General features: G+C 45.2%; 1 long non-coding RNA gene across 1 annotated transcript in view; it reads right to left on the reverse strand.

Moving 5' to 3' along the window:
- Positions 1 to 2,122, reverse strand: part of LOC129145055 (uncharacterized) — a 122,042-nt gene extending 119,920 nt beyond the window's left edge. Inside the window, exons 1-2 of the long non-coding RNA XR_008550083.1 lie at positions 2,061 to 2,122; positions 836 to 934 (exon numbers count right to left, since the gene is read on the reverse strand). This is a non-coding gene — a long non-coding RNA (uncharacterized LOC129145055). The remainder of the gene's footprint in view (positions 1 to 835; positions 935 to 2,060) is intronic.
- Between the last annotated feature and the right edge of the window lie 8,075 nt (positions 2,123 to 10,197).

Here is a 10,197-nt window from a genome sequence, read left to right on the forward strand (position 1 = left end):
ACATCAGAATCACATTTAGAACATGTTAAAAATAGAATCTCAGGCTCTTCCCATAGAGATTATAAAAATCGGTAGTTCTAGGAGTAGAGCCCAGGAATTGATGTATTTTAACAAACATCCTGGGCATCCTTAAATTCATGTGCATTTAAAAAACATTGTCCTACTCAAGTTAGTATTTTAAAGACAGTAAAACACTGAACACAGCGCTTCCCACTCATCTCTGGAGCCAATGTGGAAAGTCAATTGAATTCAGCTTTGGTAGCAACAGCTATTGGGTTGGATCTTGGTTGTGGCTTTAACAAACTCTAAGCCCCTGAAGGAGTAACTAACATTTCTAAACTTCCCTATCCTTGGGTGTAAAGTGGCTCTAACACCAACTCAGAAAGTTGTTCCAGAATTAAATAAAGTAAGTAAATGAGAGAACTGGGCACTGCACATGACATATTGCAGGTGTACAATAACAGTCAATTCCCTTCACATTTTAATTGCTGAAAAATGGACCCAATAAAGTAGGGCAATACAAGCTGTGAGCAGCACTTTTTCTTTTCCCTTCTCCACCAGCCGGCAAACTACTGGTTCCCCTTCACTCCCCATGGCACAATCATGCATGGCTCACTCCAGCCGTAACTAGACAACCAAGCTGCACTGAGCCAGTGTTGCACCTGGTGCCAGGTATGCAGAACATATAATCTTTTCTTTCTCCTTAAGGGACTAATACCCACCCTTTTCTTTTTTCTGTTACCATCACCAGCAATAGGCATTGTTTTTCACATGAAACTCTAACTCATTTCCTTCTCTTCTTTGCACAGGAACCCATGAAAACTCCGTCTCTTACCTGCCCCCATCACTTTCCAGCTGTGTTCCATCTGGATGCCAAAACCAACTTCATTCATTAAAGACTGATGAACATAAGGATAGATCTAGGGACTCCCGTCTGGAACACAGAACAGAAAAGACACATGTTCAAAAGTGAAATTGGAATAAAAAGCATTGCTACCTTGAAATTCCTCAAGCATGCCTAAAAGTTCTCTTCAGAATCACTCTAGAAACTTGGGTGTCTAAGTGTCTCAAATACCAGCACTCACAATAAATCACAAGTATTTTTTTTTTAATCTTTGTATTTCTGCTCTTTAGAGGCAAGAAAACCTTGTCCAGGTTCAGGTGGAGGCCCCTACTCCAAATTGCCTCTTGACATCTATAAAGGGTAGGAAGACCACAGTGCAGGTTTTCTATGATCCAGCAGACCTGGTAAAGGAGGAATCAGAGTCCTCAGTGGCTTTTTGCAGGCTTTTATTGGGGTTTACCAGGTACACAGCAGGCAAGGGTACTGGGGGGCCAGGAGGCTGGCAGGCCTCCCAGCTCCCAGCAAGTCTTCATTCTACCTGGACTCTCTAGCATTCTCTCTCTCTCTCTCTCTCTCTCTCTCTCTCTCTCTCGGCTTCTGCTTCTGCTGGCATCCCTGTGACACCGCCCCTAAAAGCCCAGTCTTAGCCCAGGTGAATCCCATCCACCTATGCCCACACCCTACTCCAGGTGCCCGCCATCAGGCATGCATTCTGGACCGCAAAGATCCATCATCTATCCTGATGGCAGGAGGGCAGAAAAACCTGACATTTTTTCCTTAGCCTACAACACCCCATCCTGATGTATTCTACGGAGTGGGAAGGACCGGTGGTTTCTGGCCTGCTCAGAACCACATTGGGTTTCTCTCTTCCCTATCCACTGCTTTTCCCACTCCCCAACTTAGCACCATCAAAGCTGGATTCAAATCCTGGCATCCTACTTATAGGGGTGTGACTTGGGGTACTATCCTTCTGGGTCTCAGTGTGTTTGTTACAGGGCAACCCCGATATAAAACAGGTTTCCAGACTGTGGGTCCTCACCTGTGCAGGTGAGGACTTTAAAAGGGACTTAAAAGGGTTTAAAAGGGACTTAAACTGCAGGCACAAACAAAAGGTTAACGAAGATTTATTTACAATGAAGTGGAAATGAGAAAATGTACAACTCAGGGAGAAAAGAGGGAGATAAATTCTTAAATGCATCCTACCCATTCCACTGACCTGGAATCCCAAATGACCTGCCAAGACCAAACATGCCTGGCTGAGAGTGCGAGCCAAAGGCCCGAGACCATGAACCAAGTGCCTGAGACCCCACTAACATGGCTGGTTTTTATTTACAAACAGAGAAAATGGCTGCTTAACTCCACCCTTAGGTCCTCACAACTTGCCTTTGGGGATCATGGGATTTGTAGTTCCCAGTGTCTTGATGCAGTGGGGGTGGCATTCACAAAGCCTGTATGGAATTTACTCAGGACATCCTTTTCCCCTAACATGTTCATCTTTAAAGTGGGAGTACTGGCAGTACCAACTTCATAAGGTCATACTGAGGATTAAATGCATTAATAAATTGAGGAAAGGGAGCGAATGAGAGGAGGAGGGTTACAGTTAGTGGCATTGCTTACACAGAGGGAATACTCAATAAATGTGAGCCCTGGAATTTTCAGTTCTTTTATGTCTTTCATCTAAGCTAGCATGGGTTGCCCGCCCACCTGGGAATACTCCTAGGATCTTCCTGAGCCAGAGTCATTCTCTCTACTGTCAAAAGGTGGGTTAAAGTGGCAGCAGAAAAGGGGTGAACAAGGCTTGGTAGGGTTAAGGAGCCTGCAGGGCTTTTCCTGAAGGAGATTCTCTTTTCTGTTTTCCAGATCTTGACAACTCTTTCAGGTCAGAAACTAGCAAAAGCAGTTTAACCTTTGAACACACATTTATTTTTTTTACCTAAAGGTATATTATTAAATATTTTTCTTCTGACCACAAATGCAGCAAGATTATTAGGAATAATTTGGAAAAACGCAGAAAGACTCAAAGATGAAAATCACCTGAAATCCTCTCCTGGTAGAGATAACCATTAATAATATTTACAATCTTTTCCACATGTATTTATCTCTAGGTTTGTTTAAAAAAGACTCCCACCATTTTGCAATGATTTGTTATAATTGATGCTTTGCTTTTGTCACTTAATATTAACATAATGAACATTCCCTGGGATTAAAAATTCATCAAAAATAGTCATAACACTTCGTGAAAATATACCATCATTATTTACTTCTTCATTATTTCCAATTTTATAAAATGCACTGTTACATGGATAATATTCTCTCCTCTGCTTCCTTTAAAAGATCCGCCCTGGGCCTTCCCGGTGGCACAGCGGTTGAGCGCCGGGTTGCGAAGCTGCCCGCAGCCTCTACAGCGCCGGTTCGATCCCCGCTTGCTCCCCGGCCACCTGAGGAGGGTCCCGCATGGCGCGCAGACCCTCTGGTGAATTCTCTCACCCTTCCAGGCTTCTGATTGTACCCAGTGCTTGTATAAATAAATAAATAAATAGATAGATAGATAGATAGATAGATAGATAGATAAATAAATAAACCTTAAAAAAAAAAAATCTGCCCCAACCTCCCAGGTGGGGTGCCAGCAGTCCTGCTTTCAGACATGGCGATAACCACTGAGTGGGTCAACCTTGTCCTTGAGCTCTGACAGCCAAGGGCAGACAGCAAATCACAATTCCTTCCTCCCATTTTCCCCCAACATTTCACACAAGTAAAAGTAAATACAAAAAGGAGGTTGACATCCCAAACACGAAAGCTAGTGGCTTCCTCTGAGGGCTGAGGGGAGGGAGCCTGGGGTCTGAAGAGGGAAGAATTCTTTTCATTAAGTGCCCTTTGTTGGTTCTTACCACAAAGTGTATTCGTTTTTTCAGTTACATTGTAATAATAAACAAGAGATGCACTGTAGGGCAGGAACTGGACACAGTGCAGGTTTTCTGATCCCATGCAGACCGGGTAAAGGAGGAGTCAGAGTCTTCAGTAGTTTTGCAGGTTTTTTATCGGGGTTCACCAGGCATATGGCAGGCAGGGGTGCTGGCTGGGGGGCTGGGAGGCTGGCAAGTCTTCACTCTATCTGGGCTCTCTGGAGTTCGTTCTGCTGCTTCTCGGCTTCTCTTTCGGCTTCTGCTTCGGCTTCTACTGCTGCTGCTGGCATCCCTGTGACGCCGCCCTTAAAAGCCCAGTCTTAGCCCAGGTGAATCCCATCTACCTATGCCCACACCCTATTCCAGGTGCCCGCCATCAGGCATGCATTCAGGACAAGGATCCATCATCTATCCTGATGGCAGGAGGGCAGAAAAGCCTGACATTTTCTTTACCCTACCTGCACCAAGGGCAGGAAGTCTTAAGAAGGGAAAGGCACTGTATATCCCTGTCCTGTCCTTAGGGAATGTGTGAAGGGGAAAAGCCATTCAGATGGAAAAGAAGCAACTGAAGAACTTTTTAGCAGCCCCTGCTTCCCCATCCTCCCTGCCCTTCTGTGTCATCATCTCTGGATGAACAAGTAGAGATGTCCCCACACACCCAAACCAGAAAAAACAAATTAAAAAACAGAGAACTGGGAGCATCTACTGAACCTACCCGCCTGGCTTATACATATCGTCCTACCAGGCAGGAGAGAAAGGGCACCCCAACTGATGTATCTCGGGGACTGGCTATTCCAATGGCTGTGCCCCCAAGCTTTACCAGTGATGGGGGGGGGGCATTTTGCATTTTTTTTTTAAACAATCCTTTTTTTTAAGATTTTATTTCATTTATACAAGAGTCGGGGTACAGGCCGGACGTTTGGAAGGATGAGAAGATTCACCAGAGACAGAGTGGGAAACAGAACAAGCAGACTGACAAAATACACTGCTGAGGGGAGCAGCGGGCAAGACAGGAGAGATCTGCTCGCCATGTGGGTTGCTCCAAGGCCGGTAGGGATCGAACCGGCACTGGAGAGGCTGCAGACAAGGTCACAACACTGCACTCAACCGCCTGCGTCACCAGGGAGGCTGGCATTTTGCATCTTTATGGGCCTTAACAGCCTGCTGATGTGTAGACAACTATCCACATGCAGTGCAATCAACTCACAATAAAAATATACACTGAGTGAAGAAGAGATTTAGAATTTTTTTTCCTGACATCTTCAATTAGTCAGAGTTTCTGGGAAACTTCTTTCCTCTCCACTGAAGGCCCAAAGCCAGATAGACCCATTCCCAGCCCCTGATGGGCCCAGCCCAAAACACACAGTCCTTTTTCACCTGGTCAATGAATCTTGGGGCCACTTGGTGATATGTACCACTCTAGGGGAAGGCGGCTTCTGTGTCCACAGTGTCAGAGGAGGGCCAAGTTACAGGGGACCTTGTTTGGTTTTCCCTCCTTTTTATGAACCTAGTTGTTGAAAGTCCTGCGGTGAACTTACCTTTGGCTGTTTTGCCTCTTCATAAATATGCACGAAGTGAGGAAAGGCCTGTAACTGTAACTCAACACTTGGCAATTTGACTTGACCACCCTAGAGAACTGCCAGCATGGGCATAAAACATCCGGCAACAATGCTGGTCCAGTGGCTATTAAGGTGATTTACTGTGGACTAAGCGAAGTTCATCAGCCTGGAAAGAGGGCGGAGCCTGCTACAGTCTTTCATGCTCTCGTCATCAATTCAGACCTTGGCTTCAAAAGTGTTGGCAACCCAGAGTCAAGAGGTCTTGGTTTTGTTTTTGGTTTCCAGGGCAAAGGGACACCATTAATGATGGGAGAGTTCTGTGGAGGCTGCCCAGGGATGGGTTTCGGGCAACCTCTCCACTCACCTGGGTTGGAAAAGGGAAATCACTGGGTTGAACCCAACTAGGCTGGGTGACAGCCTTCGGAAGAACTTTTTCCTGGAGGCCAAGCCCAGAAGGCCACTGTAAAGGGCAGGACTGGACCAGTGCAGGTTTTCTGATCCCATGCAGACCGGGTAAAGGAGGAGTCAGAGTCCTCAGTGGTTTTTGCAGGTTATTTATTGGGGTTCACCAGGCACATGGCAGGCAGGGGTGCTGGGGGGCTGGGAGGCTGGCAGTCCTCCCAGCCCCCAGCAAATCTTCACTCTATCTGGGCTCTCTGGCATTCTCTGCTTCTGCTTCGGGCTTCTCCTCTTTTGGCTTCTGCTACTGCTGGAGTCCCCGTGACACCGCCCTTAAAAGCACAGTCTCAGCCCAGGTGAATCCCATCCACCTATGCCCACACCCTACTCCAGGTGCCCGCCATCAGGCATGCATTCAGGACCGCAAGGATCCATCATCTATCCTGATGGCGGAGGGCAGAAAAGCCTGACATTTTTCCTTAGCCTACAGCTACACACTTAGTGATTCAATTGATGGGGCATCAGGAGGGCAAGACCAGTCTGCCCGCACAGTCACCAAAAGAGACCTCCTCCCGGGTTAAAAAGAAGTATGGGGGAAGAGTCCTCAATGCCCCAAAAGAAACGATCTCTGCTCTTTAAGTGGAAATTTTACTTCATCGAGGTCTTAGGAAAACACTACAAGCTGGTACTGACAATTTATTCTTCTCAAACATTTATTGAGCTCAGGCTTGAAGCCAGGATTAGGACCACTAGAGAAAAAAACAGAAAACACTTGTTTCAGAACCAAATGACAAAAAATGGGAAAAACAAGTGGATTTACCATGTTGGAAACAAATATTTGTTAGTTTATTTTTTTAATTATGTTCATTGAGTTAATATTGGTACACAGCACTGTATGTATTCTAGGAGAATAGGGTCACACCTCTACAAATATATGTTATTACACCATACCCACCACCAAAGCCCCAATAATTCTCTACCATAGCCCACTGGCCTCCCTGCCCTCTTTGCTTCCCCCCTCTATCCCATTCCAGTAGCCTCAGTTTTGCAGTCAGATTTTAAGGGTTTGTTTTGGTTTGGTTTTGTCTGTTCCTTTCTTGGTTTCTTATATTCCACATGAGTGAAACCATTTGGGATTTATCTTTCGCTTTCTGACTTATTTCCTTTAGCATAATTCCTTCCTTTTCCAATTATGGTGCAAACAGTAAGATTTCATCTTCTATTATAGCTGAGTAGTATTCCATGGTGTATATATATCACAACTTCTTTAACCACTCGTCTGTCATTGTGCATTACGTGGTTTGCATAACTTGGCTACTGTAAATAGTGCTGCAATGAACAAAGGAATGCTTATATCCCTTCAAATTAGTGCTTTTGTATTCTTCCAGTAGATATCAAAGAACACACCAAAAAAATTAATTTTATTTATTTATTTTTAATATTTATTTATTCATGTATACAAGAACTGGGGCACAGGCCAGATGTCTGGGAGGGTGAGAGGATTCACCAGAGACAGAGCAGGGAACAGAACAGGCAGACTGACTGAAATACACTGCTGAGGGGAGCAGCAGGTGAGACAGGAGAGGTCTGCTGCACCATGTGGGTATATCCCCAGCCAGCCAGGATGGAACCCACACTGCAGTGGCTGTGGACAGCTTCACAGCACTGCACTCAACCACCTGCACCACCAGGAAGACCCAATTTTGCTTTGTTTTTAAGATTCTACATATAACTTATTTATCTTTCTCTATCTGACTTATTTCATTAGTATAATTCCATAAGGTTCCATCCATGTCATCATAAATGGCAAGATATCTTTCTTTCATGGCTGAGTAATATTCCATTTTACACAGATACCAGCTTGATGGGGAAGAGAGCGCTCTGCTCTCTTTACCTCCTGCCTTTATCCCTGGGAGTCTTTGATTTTGTTTTCATTGTGAACAAATTCCTTCCCTACTCAGAAACTCTCCTTAATGTTTTTAAGCTTTTGGAATAAAAGAACCAGGCAGTTGTGTCTCAACTCTATCTTGAACTCAGGAGTACAGGAAGACTTTCTCTTTGAATGCGAGAAGAAGGAGGAAGAAATACTAGAGAGGCAAAGGTTAAGATGGCAAAGAATTCAGCTCCGAAGCACATTCCAGAATTCTTAGCCTTTGTTTTTTTTTAACCATAGAATGCACTAAAAGCTTTTTCATACTTCCCTGTTAAGATTTGAAGGACAAATGTGATCAGTAAATGGCGTATACAGTACTTAACACATAGTAGGTCCTCAATAAAGAATGGCTTCTTTGACCTTCATTGAGGTTGTGTCCACCAAGATGAGAATCAGTGAGGAGAGAAATGGAGCAGTGGGTGCCTCATTTCTCCTTACCAGGGCAGTAAGGAGGACCCAGCATCCTGGCTTTGAGAAGCAGATATTGGTTCATTAATAGGGAATAAGAAAATAATCCCCACATGCTCAATTAACATAAAATGTCCTTTTAAGGGGCCTCCCTGGTGGTGCAGGGGTTAAAGTCTCAGCACTATCAAGCTATCTATTGCCAGCCACTGCAGCATGAGTTGGATCCCCAGCCAGGGACCTGACCCACATGGTGCAGCAGACTCTCCTGTCTCGCCTGCTGTTCCTCTCAGCAGTATATTTCAGTGGATCTGCCTGTTCTGCTGCCCACTCTCTCTCTGGTGAGTCCTCTCACCCCCCCATATCTCCGGCCTACATCCTACTTCTTGTTTGCATAAATAAAAATAAGTCTTTAAAAAAATGTCCTCTTAAGCAAAAAGCCAAATGGGATATTTAACAAGTGAATAAAACCAGTAATGTTCCCTCAGAGCATGGAATCTTGGCAAGTCTCTCTCTTTTTGGACTTCTTCCTTTCAGGTCCCCTCCAAGCCTCCCTGCTCGCCTGTTACTGTGACTCTCCATGTTCAGCCTGGTCCGTTTCATCCATAACCACCGTGGCCGCGCACCTCCCTGCCGTTACTCACTGAGGAATACCAGTCCCTTTCTTCTCTGCTTTGAACACCAGACAGATTTGCAGCTCTCTCTTGGGCATCTCCAGAGGAACTTCCCACAGACACGTCCACACTCACCAAGTCCCATCCTAAGCTCTTCACCTCTCTCTCCTGACACCATGTCTGTGTTCTCCACTCCAGTGATGTTAATTCCCACCTTCAGTAATCTCCATGCCAACCACTGCCCATGCCAGCCACACTGAACTACCTCTGCTTCCTAATTCCTTCTACCCATGGCACCACTTTTCTTTTTGTACACCTGGTGAGTCATAACTTTTTCTACAACTCCATTTCTATCATTTTCTATGTGAAAGATTTCAACCTCTTTGATCAGATTTGGTAAGTCCCCTTTGAGGCCTCTTCTGTCTCCTGTTGAGGCTTTGCTTTCTCTTATCTCCCTGCAATATAATTCTTGACATAATTACTTTACACTGAGATTGTTGAACTTGTTGAAAGAAAGCAACATGTCGGGACCTCCCTAGTGGTGCAAGGGGTTAAGACACAGTACTATGAAGCTATCCGCAGACACTGCAAAATGAATTCAATCCCTGGCCAAGGAGGTGACCCACATGGCACAGCAGACCTCTCCTGACTCACCCGCTGCTCCCCTCAGCAGTGTATTTCAGTCAGTCTGCCTGTTTTGCTCCCCACTCTGTCTCTAGTGACTCCTCTCACCATCCCCCACCTCTGGCCGGCCTGTACCCCAGTTCTTATATGCATTAATAAATAAGTCTTTAAAAAAAAAAAGAAAGCAACATGTCTCAATTATGTTTATGCTATAAAATAAGAAGGATCTTATAAATGGGGGTAGATAAATCAAATTATACTGTTATAAGGTCATTGCATTTGTGGGACCTCCCTGGTGGCACAAGGGGTAAAACGCAGCACTGTGAAGCTACCCGCAGTCTCTGCAGCATGAGTTCAATCCCCAGCCAGCCAGGGAACTACCACATGGCGCAGGAGACCTCTCCTGTCTTGCCCGCTGCTCCTCTCAGCAGTGTATTTCAGTCAGTCTGCCTGTTCTGCTCCCCACTCTGTCTCTGGTGGATCCTCTCATCCCTGGCACCTCTGGCCTACACCCCAGTTCCTATATGAATAAATAAATAAATATTGTTTCAAAAAATTTTAAAAAAGGTTATTGCATTTGTGAAGTGGGAAGTCAGAAGTATGATGTGTCATAGGAAATGTGATACATGAAATCTGAAGTAGTAAAATTTTTTTTAATATATATTTTTTTAATAGAGGCATGTTTTATTTATTTATTTATTTGTTTGTTTGTTTTGTTTATTCATGCACTGGGTACAGTCAGAAGCGCGGGAGGGTGAGAGAATTCACCAGAGCCTGAGCGGGGAGCAGAGCAAGCAGAAGGACCGAAGGACACTGCTGAGGGGAGCAGCGGGCGGCAGGAGAGGTCCGCGCGCCATGTGGGACCCTCCTCTGGTGGCCGGGGAGCAGCCGGGGATCGAACCGGCGCCGCAGAGGC

The sequence above is a fragment of the Talpa occidentalis genome, unplaced genomic scaffold (assembly GCF_014898055.3).
Source record: "Talpa occidentalis isolate TD23 unplaced genomic scaffold, MPIMG_talOcc4v2.1 talOcc4.8, whole genome shotgun sequence".
Classification (NCBI taxonomy): domain Eukaryota; kingdom Metazoa; phylum Chordata; class Mammalia; order Eulipotyphla; family Talpidae; genus Talpa; species Talpa occidentalis.